Source organism: Chiloscyllium plagiosum, unplaced genomic scaffold (assembly GCF_037043375.1).
Source record: "Chiloscyllium plagiosum isolate Xiang-an unplaced genomic scaffold, Cpla_swu_hap1 HiC_scaffold_24, whole genome shotgun sequence".
In the NCBI taxonomy this organism is placed as follows: domain Eukaryota; kingdom Metazoa; phylum Chordata; class Chondrichthyes; order Orectolobiformes; family Hemiscylliidae; genus Chiloscyllium; species Chiloscyllium plagiosum.
The window spans coordinates 46,926,354-46,941,608 of record NW_028270162.1 but is presented as its reverse complement, the minus strand read 5'-3'; the positions used below and the strand labels follow the sequence as shown (position 1 = coordinate 46,941,608).

The 15,255-nt window shown below is 41.0% G+C and overlaps 1 protein-coding gene across 4 annotated transcripts in view; it reads left to right on the top strand.

Annotated features, from left to right (window-relative positions):
* The window catches only part of acads (acyl-CoA dehydrogenase short chain), a 216,429-nt gene that overhangs the window by 94,459 nt on the left and 106,715 nt on the right, over positions 1-15,255 (top strand). The window lies entirely within an intron of this gene.

The following is a 15,255-nucleotide window of genomic DNA, read 5'->3' as shown; positions in this document are numbered from 1 at the left end:
TTCCTCAAAACTCCCCTTGGCTCTCTTGCCCCTCCATCCCTCTTCTGGTTCTCTCCCTGATTCCAATCTCTGCCCCATCCCTCCATCTTCCCAGCTTTTGATCTCCTCCAGCCCAGAACTCCTCTTCCCACTCCAGATCCCAATCCACCCCCTCCACCCTTTTCTGCATCCCAGTCTCTACTCCTTGCCTCTTCCTGGATCTGAATCGCTATTATAATGAGGTCAGCCAGAATATAGAGTATGATATTCCTGACTCGGGCTGGTAATCTGCTCCAATCAGTGAGCCCTCGCTGACAGATATACAGAGGAATATCAGACATCCTGCTCATGCTGAGAGCTGGCTCTGAGGGAGCAGGATCAGTGTCAAAGACTCTCCATGTGTGAATAAAGGGTGACTTGGTGACAGGATACCAGCCTCTGTGCAGTTATTTCAGCTACCCCTTCTCCCCCCCCCCCCCCCCCCCCCCCCCACTCCCCTTCCTGGTTCCCAATCTCTACCCCTGCACCTTTTCCTGGATTCCAAGCTCTCCCTCACACAGGCTGTGTTCCTCCAAAACTGTTTGCATGTGCACATGTACGGATGACAACAAACACAGCCTTTTGTAATGCTGATTGAGAGATAAGTATTGACTAGGGCATTAGGAATAGCCTCCATGCTCTAAGTAGAAAATGCTGCCTTGCATACCTAGCTGAGAAGGCAGATTGGATCTCATCTGAAGGACAGCCTCCAACCCAAGCATCAGTTTTGATTTTTACGTTCAAGACCTGGTCTGATATTTGAACCGAGAACTATCTGACTCCGAGGTGAGAAGTGCTACAAACTGAAGGACAGCTGACACATACAGTATAAATGCACATGCAATATCATTTGTTGTTACAATGACATAGAGTCATAGAGATGTACAGCACGGAAACAGACCCTTTGGTCCAACTCGATCATGCCGACCAGATATCCTAAACTAATCTAGTCCCATTTGTCAGTCCATCTAAACCCTTCCTATTCATTTACCCATCCAGGTGCCTTTTAAATGTTGTAATTATACTAGCCTCCACCACTTCCTCTGGCAACTCATTCCATACACGCACCACCTTCTGCGTGAAAAAGTTGCCCCTCTCACCCTCAACCTATGCCCTCTAGTTCTGGACTCTCCCACCCTAGGGAAAAGACCTTGTCTATTTACCCTATACATGCCCATCCTGATTTTATAAACCTCTATAAGGTCACCCCTCAGCCTCTGATGCTCCAGGGAAAACAGCCTCAGCCTGTTCAAACTCTCCCTATTGCTTGAATCCTCCAACCCTGGCAACATCCTTGTAAATCTTTTCTGAACTCTTTCAAGTTTTCAAAGTTTGTGCGAAGATTTGTAGCTCTTTCAAGTTTCACAACATCTTTCCGATAGGAGGGAGACCAGAATTGCACACAATATTCCAAAAGTGGCCTAACCAATGTCCATCTTCTAACTTTTCCTTCGTAAACTATAGCAATGGTTAATGCTGTGAGTTTTATCACATAATAAATGGAACATGTACTGCTGTCTGAGTGTTTTAGTGTACATTCCTGGGATTTGAACATTGTTGGCAGTACCAGCCCTCTTTTCCCTCTGATTCGAGAAATTGGCTGTCTATTGTATAAACTAAATTGGTTATGGGAGATGCTCCCAGGGCGGCACCAACAGAGTTGTTAGCAGTATGAACTTTTTTAGATGACTGATGTTCTGAAGACCATCAGATTAGTTGTGCCAGAAAAGAAGTCTGCTTTAAAAGCCTTCAGTGTGAAGGACAATACTACATTACAATAGGACTCCTATTAGATTAGATTCCCAACAGTGTGGAAAAAGATCCTTTGGCCCAACCAGTCCACACCGACCCTCCAAAGATTAACCCACCCAGATCCACTTCCCCTCTGACTAATGCCCCAAACATTATGGACAATTTAGCATGGCCAATTCACCTGACTTGCACATCTTTGGACTGTGAGAGGAAACCGGAGCACTCGGAGGAAACCCATGCAGACACGGGGAGAATGTGCAAACTCCACACAGACAGCTGCCCGAGGCTGGAATCGAACCTGGGACCCTAGTGCTGTGAGGCAGCAGTGCTAACCACTGAGCCTTTAGTAAAAGCTAATATTCTGTTGTTGCCATTCATTGTAACTTATATCTGTTTTTCCGCTTTGCATTCTAAGGCAAATTGAGATTCTGAATTACAGAACTAAACAAAATTAATGGTATTAAATTTATCGTTCTAATGCAATTAAAGTATACAAACCTTGTTTTCTTAAGGCAAGCTAATGAGACAGTGCTAGCATAGATTTTTAAACAGGTTGGTCCTGTCTAATGAACCTAGTCATGAAGGTGACGAGCTAAGATGTGTATGGGTATGATTCTGTTGCAAAGTTGGTGTGTGTAAAATTGTGTAATTGTAAAATGGAGAAAGTGTTGCATGGTCCCTTTAAAAGATGGCTTTTTTTATGCTTAGAGACTTGTGGGTTTGAGAGTGCACAGAACAGCTGAATTGAAACATTTGTATCAAAAGACTAGCAGCTAAAGCAGCAGTCTTTTTAAATTTAGTCTATCAATTTAAATCAGGCCCTTAGCTAGCTATTAAATTTAAACCTGATGGTTTTGACAACCCAGGACCAGTCCGAATGTAAAAATATTGATAGGTCAAAGGTCTAAAAGATAAGAGCAACTGCCATCTGTTAGAGTTAACAACCATCAGCCCTAAAGAGAAAAATCACTGACTCTCACAGAATTCTCTAAGCTCTGAGTGTAACCATTATCTAATTAATAAAGGTACTGTGGCAATCTTAGTTAATGTTCCAGACAGAAGAATTCACAGAGAGAATCCTCCTGACAGAAGTTCAGCAGAGAAGACACACTAAGTTCTGTAAGACAAGTGTAACCTGGCTGTAATTTCAAGACTCTAAACTCTGTTGATGAACTATCAATATTTTTACAATCGGATTGGTTCTGGATAGTCAAAACCATTAAATTTAATAGGTAGCTAAGGGCCTGATTTAAACTGATTGACTAAATTTGAAAAGACTTGTTGTCTTGATAAAGACTGCTGCTTTAGCTGCTAGCCTTTTGATACAAATGTTTCAATTCAGGAGCTCTGTGCACCTGCAAACCTACAGACATCTTTTCTGGATCTCCAAACATAGAAAAAATACAATCTTTTAAAAGGACCACACAGTGCTTTCTCCGTTTTACAAGTTTACACACACCAGCTTCGCAACAATACAGACTTCCAAAAGGCATTTGTTTGTTTAAAGAATTGGTTAAAAGAAATGAGAGTGCATGTCATTGAAGCAATTCAACTGACTGGATTTGGTGACTTGGTTAGCAGAGAAGAAAGTAGTGCTAATGTATTTTCAGTCCACTTCACAGGATGTGACTAGTCATGTCCCACAGGGAGCAATAGTTGTGCCACAGTCTGTCATTATGCTTCCAACTTGCTTTAAAAAAGGAACTATATGCAGGTTTGCGGATGTACCAACTTAGGTAGCATAGTAAGCAGTTTAGATTGGAACAGAAATGTAAAAAAGGGATATAGATTACTCAATGTATCTACCAAATAAAAGTTAAGATCTTTAGAGCTCTATACCTTTAAAGCTAAGCTTGTTCTAATCATTATAGGTTGTGATATTATAAAAGTATTGTGTTTCAGAAAGGGTCATTTTTAAAATTGCATTTGCTTGTGAAAGGTGACCTTCATTCATCTAGTTTTACTTGTGTTATTGTTTTCCAAACTAACCCCATAGGTAACTAGTGTAAAGACCCTCCTGGTGGAGGCATTCTTGCACTGCATGGCATTCACTACAGTGTAAGCATTCATTTGACAGAACACTCCTGGCTGCAAGAGTTTGAATTGGAGCCATGGAATACAAACAGCATACTTCCTGGCTGGATTCTGCACCTAACTACAGAATAAATGCATCCGTAATCTCTGGAAACATAAATCAAGTAACTTCCGTATTGCATTAGAAAGATTAAGCATTTAGTACAGCATGGCTCTCTACCCAATTTTTCGTTCTTTTGTAGTTTCAGTACATTGATTTACATGCTAGTGTTAGTCACGCTGAATTATTTTTATTACTGAGTTGTTAACATCAGTATTCATGCACCATTGTTAGTTTTGTAAGCTAGCTGATAGAACTAGATTCATTAACATTAAATTTGTTTCTTGTATGTGAATTATTACTTGTTCTTTAGTTGACTCATGTGTTATGGGCTAACATTCAGAGTCTCTGATATTGTCATTTATCACGCAGTTGCTGTTCTCTGATTCTAGGTGTCACCATGTCTGAGTCATGTATTGTTCCAATTATATAGGCTTTCAGGCATTTTTCTTGCTCTGTTGTGCAAAATGTACCCACGGGAATTGAGATCTGGATGTAAAACACCATCTTCTAATTTGTCAATATATCCTTTTCAAGGGCATTTAAAATAGAAATCTCCCATCTTTCTCTAGAAGCACAAGTTTTTAAAAAAGGTATTTTCTTATGCACGAGGACACATCCAACCATATAAGTTCTTTCATGCATTTAAATATGTTGATGAGCAAATTTGACTTTTTATGAAATGTTACCAGGGAATTGCAGAGCATTTTATGCATGGTTAATATCATGTCGAGATGCTGTTTGTTTGTATAAATGTTCACATATGCAGCAAATGATTGACAGGGCTAAAAGGTTCCACAACCAATGATTCCGATCTAAGATCTACGTCCACATCCAGTCATGACTGAACAATTAAACAAGTAACAGGAGGAGAAGGCTGCACAAACATCCCCACCCTCAATGATGAAGAGCCCAGCACATCAGTGAAAAAGAAAAGGCTGAAGCATTTGCAACAACCTTCAACTAATAGTGCTGAGTTGGTGATCCATCCCAGCTTCCTCAAGAACACCCCAGCATCGCAGATGTCAGTCTTCAGCCATTTTGATTCAATCCATGTGATATCAAGAAATGGCTGGAGGCACTGGATGCTGGAAAGGCAATGGGTCCTAACGACATTTCATCGCCAAGCTGTTCCTGTACAGTTAGTCAGGTGAGGTGAAACTGAATGCCTGGACATCAAGGCTGCTATGATTGAGTTTGATGTCAAGGAGTCAATGGGAATTAGGGGATGTTCTTCCTGCTGCTTAGAGTCATACTTAGCACATAAGAAGTTGGTTGTGGTTGTGGAGTTGGTCATCTCAGCTTCAGGACATCGTTGCAGGAGTTCCTCAGGATTGTGCCTTAGGCCTAGCCATCTTCAGCTGCTTCCATCCATCAAATGGTCAGAAATGGAGATATTTGTTGATGATTGCACAATGTACAGTACCACTTGTGACCCCTTAGATAATGAAGAAGTTCATGTCCAATATCCAGGTTTAGGCTGACAGTGACACACCACACAAATACTAGACAATGGCCATCTCTAACGAAAGCAAATCTAATCATCACCCCTTGACATTATCATCATTGAATACTCCACTGTCAAAACCCTGGGGGTAGAATTGATCAGAAACTGAATTAGCTGTTTAAATCCTGCAGCTACAGGGGCAGAACAGAGACAAGGAATCCTGCAACAAGTAACTCACCTGCTGAGTTTGCAAAACCCTATTTGCTATTTACAAAACACAAGACAGGAGGGTGGTGGAATATTCCCCACTTGCCTGGATGATTACAGCTTCAACAACAGTCAAGAAGCTTGTTAGCCATCTGGGAGAGAAGCATGGTGGCTCAGTGGTTAGCACTGCTGCCTCACAGCACCAGGGACCTGGGTTTGATTTTGTGTCAATGTGGCTTTCCTCCGGGTGCTCTGGTTTCCTCCCACAGTCCAAAGGTGAGCAGGTTAGGGTGGATTGGCCATGCTAAATTGCCCATAGTGTCCAGAGATGTGCAGGTTAGATGGATTAGCTGTGAGAAATGTACGATTACAGGGATAGGTCAGGAAGTGGGTCTGGGTGGGATGCTCTTCGGAGGGTCAGTATGGGCTGACTGGCCTGCTTCCACACTAGGATTCTATGACTCTATGCCAAAGCATCAGAACCTCACCACATGAACAAACAAATACTGCTGAAGCTGCAGCATGTGCGGTATAGAAGATATACAATAAAACTCCTTAGAGAGCACCTTCCAAACCCAAAACTGCTACCATCTAGAAGGGCAAGGGCAACAGATATAAGGGAGCATTACGAACTGTAAATTCCCCTCCAAGTCATTCATCATCATGACTTGGAAATACATTGCTGTCCCTGCATTGTCACTGGGTCAAATATCTTGGAACTCCCTCCCTAACAGTATTGTGGGTCGACCCACAGCACATGGACTGCAGCGATTCAAAAGAAAAACTCACCACATCTTCTCAAGGGCAATAGGTATAAGTAATAAATGCTGGCCCAGCCAGCGACACCCACACCCCTGGAGTGAATAAAGAAGGTGTAATGCAGTGATTATTTCTGTTTGGAATGACTAACATTTCCAATTTGATGGTATTTACATAATGTTGTAAAGTTGTTGTTTTACATAAGCTGGTTGTCCTATATAAGCTATCTGTTTGTGTAATCAGGTGTCAAAGTTCCTGATTACTGTTGACTCCCAAACTTACCCTGAAGTTCTTATCTTCACATGCTTAAAGCTTGGCTGATTAGTTGAATATGTAAGTCAAATATCGCTCAGAAACATAGAGATCTTTTGATCTCCACTGAATATGATAGACTATTCAATAATATCAAAGGGTTCATCATTTTGCTGAGCAGCGGTAGGGCTGATTGGATTTCTGTACAAAAAAATCTAACATAGATTTGCTGTGTAAATCATTTCCTTCTTTGCAATATTCAATTCTATCCAACCCATCATTGATATGTTTTATTGGGAGAAGCACCAGAGGTTATAGTTTCTCTGTTTTTTTCTGATTGGTACCAATAATGCTATTAGGAAGGGAATTTCAGGATTTTGTCTCAGTGACAGGGCAGGAGCAGAAATATAGTTCCAAGTCAGGATGGTGTATGATTTGGAGAGGAACTTGCAAGTGGTGTGGTGGTGCTCTCCTGCATTTGCTTGTCCTCGTTCTTGTAGAAGATAGAGGTCAAGGGTTTGGATGGTGCTGTCAAAAATGCCAGGGTAAATTTTATTTTGCTGCAACGCATTGTGTAAATTGTACACACTACTGCTACTGTGAGTTGGTGGTGGAAGATTTGAGTGTTTACTTAACAGATCAATATCCGTGTGTTAAATTAGGAAGCAGAACACCAGGGGCAGATAACAATAATGAAAAGGTCAAGAAAGCTGGGGTGGTGGGCGACAAAGAAGTGGACTAAGTTGAAATAGATATAGAGGGAGAGATAGTGCACTTTAGGCCATGTAGTGTCCATTGCCTCTGAAAGTTTAAAGACTAATTTGGAAGCATGCTCCTTCTCCAAGGAACAATGGGCGGCACGGTGGCACAGTGGTTAGCACTGCTGCCTCACAGCGCCTGAGACCCGGGTTCAATTCCTGCCTCAGGCAACTGACTGTGTGGAGTTTGCACGTTCTCCCTGTGTCTGCGTGGGTTTCCTCCGGGTGCTCCGGTTTCCTCCCACAGTCCAAAGATGTGCAGGTCAGGTGAATTGGCCATGCTAAATTGCCCGTAATGTTAGGTAAGGGGTAAATGTAGGGGCATGGGTGGGTTGCGCTTCGGCGGGTCGGTGTGGACTTGTTGGGCCGAAGGGCCTGTTTCCACGCTGTAATGTAATCTAATCTAATAAATGGGAACCTGGGAATGGATAGAACTGCAGAAAAGAAGCAGGCAGTCAGGAATAAGAATTCAACTCTTTTTTTTATTTTAAAAAATAACTCCACTCTTCTTTTGAATCAGTCACCACCAAATTAGCCAGTTAACTAATGAAACAAGCAATAATTAACAAACATTGTCCACCAGCTACAATGCAACAAGATCTTGTAGTGCAGTGGTCATGTCCCTACTTCTGGGCTAAGAGGCCTGGGTCTGAGTCCCATCTGCTCCAGAGGTATGTAGTAGCATCTCTGAACAGGTTGATTAAAAATAGGGGAACTGCATAGTCAATACTAATACGTTGAAAGTGTTGGATAGATGCCATTCAAATGTGCTGCTTTGTCCTGGGTTCTGTTGAGCTGCACTCAGGCAAACAGAAAAGTATTCCTTGATGCTCCTGACCTGTGCTTTGTAGATGGTGGAGAGGCTTCAGGACTAAGCACTACCACACAGTTCTTAGCCTTCAACTTGCTGATGTAGCTCCAGTATTTATGTGGCTAGTCTGGTTCAGTTTCAGGCCAAGGCTAACCCACAGAAAATTGACATTGGGGATTCAGTGATGGTAATGCCATTGAACATCAAAGGTCAATGGTTAGATTCTTTCTTATTGGAGGTGGTCATTGCCTTGCACTTGTGTAGGATGAATCTTATTTAAAAGCTGAATATTGTCTAGATTTTGTCACAGATGTGGTACTTCTCAGTTACCTGCACAAAAGCTAAGACCCCATCACCTGTGGTTTCATCAAGCTTCATTGATTTTCTGTGTTATCACATTGGACTTTAAGATCCTAACATTACACCTATTTTACATATCTGTCCCTCCTTTACCACCATCGTACTCACTTTATTTTTGCCCTGTGCACCTCTTCATCCTTGTCAACAGCATAAAAACCAATATTGTCCAGCTCCTTTCAATGAAGAAGAGTCATATCAGATTCAAAATGTCAACTGTGTTTCTCCCTCCACAGATGTTGTCTTACCTGTTGCGTTTCTCCAGCATTTTCACTTTTTGTTTAAGATCCTCAGTCATGCTTTCAACTGTTCCATTCTTTTACACTTTACCTTTGTAGTACCATCTAACCACATATACCCTGTATCTAGGCACAGCCTCTGTTCCATTGACAGTGACCTGTTCCTTATGCTGCACTTCATCTTTGGTGGCCATGCTTCAGCTATTAAGGCTATAAACACTCTACAATTGCAATGAAATCCTTTAACACCTCTGTCATGTCATCACTCAATGTGCTTATATTCGTCTTTTACTAACTTTTCTCTTTGAATATGCTTCCATGCTATCTGAAGCCTCTCCTTGCATACTGTAATCTAATCTAAGCTATGATTATTATTGAAGTGTTACAAAATATTAAAATATACAGAATAGAAAGAGGAATGGAATTCAAGAATCACATTGATTAGATTGGATTTTAATGATTTTTGGGATGAGATAAATCTGGAGAGAGATCTGTGTAATGAGAACCAATGTTGAAATGTGATGGGAGTTCTTTTAGTTCCTGTTCCCAGCTGAGTATATATAGAACATAGAACAGTACAGCACAGAACAGGCCCTTCAGCCCAGAGTATAACACATATATTTTGCTTGCATGTAGATAACTATGAAGTCTTTAAAAATTCATTCTTACCCATTTTTCTGGCATGACCATAATTGGAATAATCCTGTACAATTCTTTTCTATGTTTTACGTGGCTCTGTATAGTGTCAATAACTCCCTTACATTGTCTCTTTTTATTCCCTCGTTGTACGCCTACATAGTCCTACTCTTCAGGTGGTCTCCCTAAATATTTCAGTGCTCAGTTTGTAATGATGAACCCTTCATACAAAGATTTGAAATGTAAATTTCCCAACCTCATGAATTTCCATTCCCTCTGTCTTGTATCTAGTTTGATTTTCATGCTTGAACAGCATTGAAACTAGCTGACTGGCCAACTCAATCACTCACTCTTTCAGTTTGATTTGATCTGCCACAAGTCCCCATTGCTGTGTAAGCAAACTTTAAGGATTATCTCATCATGGGCCTATACGGTCTTGTGGCCAGGTATCTCCCATCTTTGTGACTGTGGCTTCCATATCTACTTGTGACCCTGGCAATTTCAGTACCTGGTGATCTGATTAATATTCCCAGATGCATGAGTACAAAAAAGAAACACTATGACTGGGAAGTATAACTAAGATATCAAAAGTAAACCCACCTTATATTTATACCTGGAGGCAAAAAAATCCTCCAAACTAGAACATTCCAAAGCAGTGATCTCTATCAAAGAACAAAGAGTAAAGACAATTTACCCAGGAACAGGCTCTTCAGCCCTCCAAGCCTGAACCGATCCAAATCCACTGTCTAAACCTATCCCCAGTTCTGAAGCATCTGTATCCTTCTGCTCCCCATCTACTCATGCATCTGTCCAGATACACCTTAAATGAATCTACCATGCCTGCCTCTACTACCTCTGTTGGCAACAGGTTCCAGGCACCTACCGCCTTCTGTGTAAAGTACTTTCCACGTGTATACCTTTTAAACTTTTCACCTCTCACCTTGAATGCCTGACCTCTCGTTATTGAATCCCTCACCCTGGGAGAAAGTATATCTCTATCCACTCTGTCTATATCCTTCATGATTTTTCAGACCTCAATCAGTACCCCCTCAATCTCCTTTTTTCTAATGAAAACAATCGTAACCTACTCAACCTCTCTTCATAGCTAGCACCTTCCATACCAGGCATCATCCTTGTAAACCTTCTCTGCACCCTCTCCAAAGTATCCACATCCTTTTGGTAATGTAGCGACCAGAACTGCACACAGTATTCTAAATGCAGCTGAACCAATGTCTTGTACAATTTTAACATGACCTGCCAGCTCTTATACTCAATACCCTGTCCAATGAGGGCAAGCATACCATATGCCTTCTTGACCACTCTATCCACCTATGCAGTCACCTTCAGGGTACAATGGATCTGAACTCCCAGATCTCTCTGCTCATCAACCTTTCCCAAGGCTCTTCAATTTACAGTATAGTTTGCTATATCCATTAGACTTCCCAAAATGCATCACCTCACATTTGCCTGGATAGAACTCTATCTGCTGCTTCTCCACCCAACTTTCCAGTCTATCTATGTTCTCCTGTATTCTTTGACAGTCTCCTATGCTTTCTGCTACTCCACCAATCTTCATTTCATCTGCAAACTTACTGATCAGACCAACAATGTCCTCTTCCAGATCATTTATGTATACCACAAAAAACATTGGACCCAGCACTGCTCCCTGTGGAACACCACTGGTCACCTTTCTCCATTTCGAGAAACTCCCTTCAACTACTACTACTCTGTCTCCTGTTGCTCAAACAGTTCTTTATCCACATAGCTAGAACACCGTGTGACTCCACTTTCTCCATTAGTTGGGGAACCTTATCAAATGCCTTACTAAAGTCCATGTATATAACATCTATGGCCTTTCCTTCATCTATCAACTTGGTCACTTCCTCAAAGAACTCTATTAAGTTGATCTCCCCCACACAAAACCATGTTGCCTATCATTGATAAACCCATTCTTTTCCAAATATAAATAGATTTTATCCCTCAATACCTTCTCCAGCAACTTTCCTACCACTGACATCTGGCTCACTGGTCTGTAGTTACCTGGAATATCCCTACTACCCTTCTTGTACAGGGGAACAACATGAGCAACTCTCCAGTCCTCCGGCGCCTCACCTGTGTTTAAGGATGCGACAAAGATATCTGTCAGGGTCCCAACTATTTACTCTCTCGTTTCCCTCAGCAACCTAGGATAGATCCCATCCGGTCCTGGGGATTTGTCCACCTTAATATCCTTTAGCCTACCCAACACATCTTCCCTCCTTATGTCATCGTGATCCAGAGTAAACAAACTTCTATTTCTAATCTCAACATTCATCATGTCCCTCTCCTCAGTGAACACTGATGCAAAATACTCATTGAGAATCTCACCCATTTTCTCAGGTTTGACACACAACCTTCTTTTTTATTCTGTAGTGGACCAACCCTTTCTCTAGTTACCCACTTGCTTCTTATATATGAATAAAAGGCCTTGGGATTCTCTTAATTTTGCTCACTAAAGTTATTTCATGACCCATTTTAGTCTGCTTAATTCCTCATTTAAGATTGGTCCTACTCTCCCGATATTCCTCCAAGGCCCGTTCTGTTCTTAGCTGCCTGGACCTTATGTGCACTTCCCTTTTCCTCTTGGCTAGTCACACGATTTCTCCTGTCATCCATGGTTCACGAATCTCTACTTTCCTATCCCTTGTTTTGAAAGGGACAAATAAAGACCTAGAAGGCGAAAGGCAGCAGTTCCATGAGAAAACCACCATCTGCAAGGCCCACACAATCCTGACTTGGAACAATATTACAGTTCCTTTACCATTGCTGGATTAAAATGCTGGAATCCTGGGACTGCCTTCCTAACAGTATTGTAAGTGCCTACACCAGGTAACTGCAATGGTTCACCAAGGCACCTTCTCCTCAAGGGTAGTTATGATTTGGTAAAAAATGCTGGTCTTGTTACTGACCTCAATAACCAAAGAATTAATAATAAAAGGAAAGGAAGAGATGGTAACTGCATTCCCATGAATCACTCTCAAATCAGGATTATGAACATGGCAGTTAGCATACTAACCTTCCAAATCGGAACACCTCTTTTCTCCAACAAAGCATAGGTATCACTGGGCATACAGGTGGTCACTTAGGAATACATATCAAGATAATCTCATGGATGATGTTTCTGCAGTAATATAGAAGTCCCATATGCACAACCATGAGACAAATAAAGAGTTCAGCATGAATAGATGAGAGGAGAGGTGAGAAAAGATCAGTAAATTCATCAAGTTTATTCCATGAGCTGATATATTACCTTCCCACACTATTCTCCCACCTCTTAGGAATTCTGTTTCTTGCATCAGCCATCAAGAAAATCCAGTTAATTCAGAAAACTTCACAAAGTTCTTCTATAGCTGCCTACAGCAACCAGGCAGGCTCAGGGAAACTGTGGTTGCTGATGATACAGCCCAATCTTAATTAACTATTTTCATCATAAATGGGTGAGTCTTTCTCAGAGAAAAACTCAACAACTTCTCTCCTAAGTGAGGATTTCAGAGTTCTGATCACATGGTGGCATGTTGGAAGCAATGGGATGAGGGAGTGGGGAGAGTGAAAGGGCTGGGAAAATAGTAGGCAGCCTCATTGAAAAGGCACCCAGATACATTCCCACCTCCAGAGTGAAGTAGGAACTGGTTCAGTCACCTATTCCATAGAGACAGGAAGCTAATTGAATAATTAAAGCCTCAAATAGTTGTCACCTTTTGATGATGCCAGTATTTTCTTGCCGTTAGAGCAGTTTCCCTATATCGTACAGAGACCACCATTCCATTGAAGTAGAGTCCTGGTAGTAGACCAGATGGGCAACAAATTCAAACTCCATACCCCAGTGATGGGGCTGTAGGCCTGATAGGTTCCAACTGAATGCATTGTAAGGGCCTGGAGGGATTAATCCCAAGTTTAAGTGATTGTCCTTGGAGTTGATCAGGCCTAAATGGGATGCGCAATAATGGACATGATAGTGGAAATTATAGAGGCACTGCCATTAATTTTCTATTCTAAGTCCCTGAAAACTCAAAGATTGCAAATTTTACACCAATGTTTTAAAATGTTGTAAAAATAAGCCTAGGAACTACAGGTCAGTAATTCTAACTTTGTTGGTGGAGAGAATTCTAGTAAAGATAATTTGGGATAAAATTAGTAGTAACTTGGGCAAATGTAGGTTAATACAAGAAAGTTGACATGGATTTGTTGAGGCAAAATATATTTATCTAGTTTGCAGACTTTTTTTATGAAATAATAGAGAGGGTTGATGAGGTCAATGCAGGTGATGTGGTCATTTGATAAAGTGTCACACAGTTGACTTGTTGGCAAACTTCTAACTCATGTATGAAAGGGATAGTAGCTGCATGAATGCAAATTGGCTGCGTAATAGCAAACAGAGGAGTGGTTAATGTTTCTCAGACTTGTGACTGGTTTGTATCGGAGTTTCTCAGGGGTCTCTTGGGACATTTATTTCTCCTGTTTAAGGTAAATGTACCAGGCCTTGGTGTACAGGCCTGTATTTGGGAATTGTATGGAACTTGGAAGCATTATGCAGTAGAAGGAAGATGGTGTAGAATTTCAAGAGGACATAAGACAAAGTTGATTGAATGGGCAGACAAGTGGCAGATGCAGTTTTGTGAAGAGTGTGTGAAGTGGTTCACTTTGGTAGGAAGAACACAACATTATGCAAAGGGACTCAGGTGTTTAAGTACGTGTATCATTGAAGGTACCAGGACAAATTGGGAGTACATTTAATAAAGCATTCAGTGTACTAGGCTTTATTAGTAGGGAAATAGTGCACAAAAGCAAGGAAGTGATGGTAAACTCGTATAGTTTAACCTTAGCTGGGGTATTGTATCCAGCTCTCGCTACCATACTTTAGGAGAGCTATGAAGGCAGAGAACATGCAGAAAAAGAAGTTCCAGTGAGTAGTCCCAAGGGTAAGGGACTTCATTTGTATAGATAGATTATAGACTTTGGAAATGTTTCATTGGATATGAAAAGGATGCAAGATTTGATAAAGTTGTTCAAAATTGTGTGGAGTCTGACCAGAGTATATAGGGAAAGATTGTTCCCATTGTTGAAAGCACCTCGAGCAAGAGGGCACATCTTTAAGATAATTGGTGAAGTAAAGGATGAAAACATGAGGAAAAATGTTTTCCCATATTGAGTGGTTGGCATCTGCAATGAACTGGCTATGGTGGAGGAGATTCATTCAAGGCATTCAGGAGGAAATCGAGTTGTTTTCTGAAAAAGAAGAATTGCAGAACCATGGGGAGAAGACGGTGAATAGCACTAGTGAAATTGCTGCTACAGAAAACCAGTGCAGGTGGGCCAAATGGCTTTCTTTTATGCTGTGGCAATTCTGCAATTCTGATCTTTCCTCTGTCCATTCAAAACCTCTCTGTTTTTTTCAGATGCTCAGCAATGTGTGCATTTGTTTTTAATTAGGTGTCAGTCTTCTATATTTTATTTTCTTGTTATGTTAGGTTTGAACACCTCATGGTATTAACATTTAAATAAGCTTGTTTCTCTGTAAAAGTAGTTTATGCCTTCAGTGTTATTTCTGGTCAGCTTTGCATATCAATTTTGAAATGTTAAGCCCAGTTGACAATAGGATAAGGATTATGGCTTATAACATTTGTTTCTGATCATGAGAAGTTGAAGCAATAATTCAGTATTATTATACTATCAATAGTAACTGTCTGTACAGGATTAAAGTGCCTTCTGAAGCAATGGCCTGTAGATTTGAAGAAATAAAGAAACTAAACAGTTAGATACCAGTTAATCTCTGTTGAGAATTTTCCAACCTTCACTCAAATAATTACATCTCTACTGTATTTCAGCTGCATTTATTAACGTTCTAT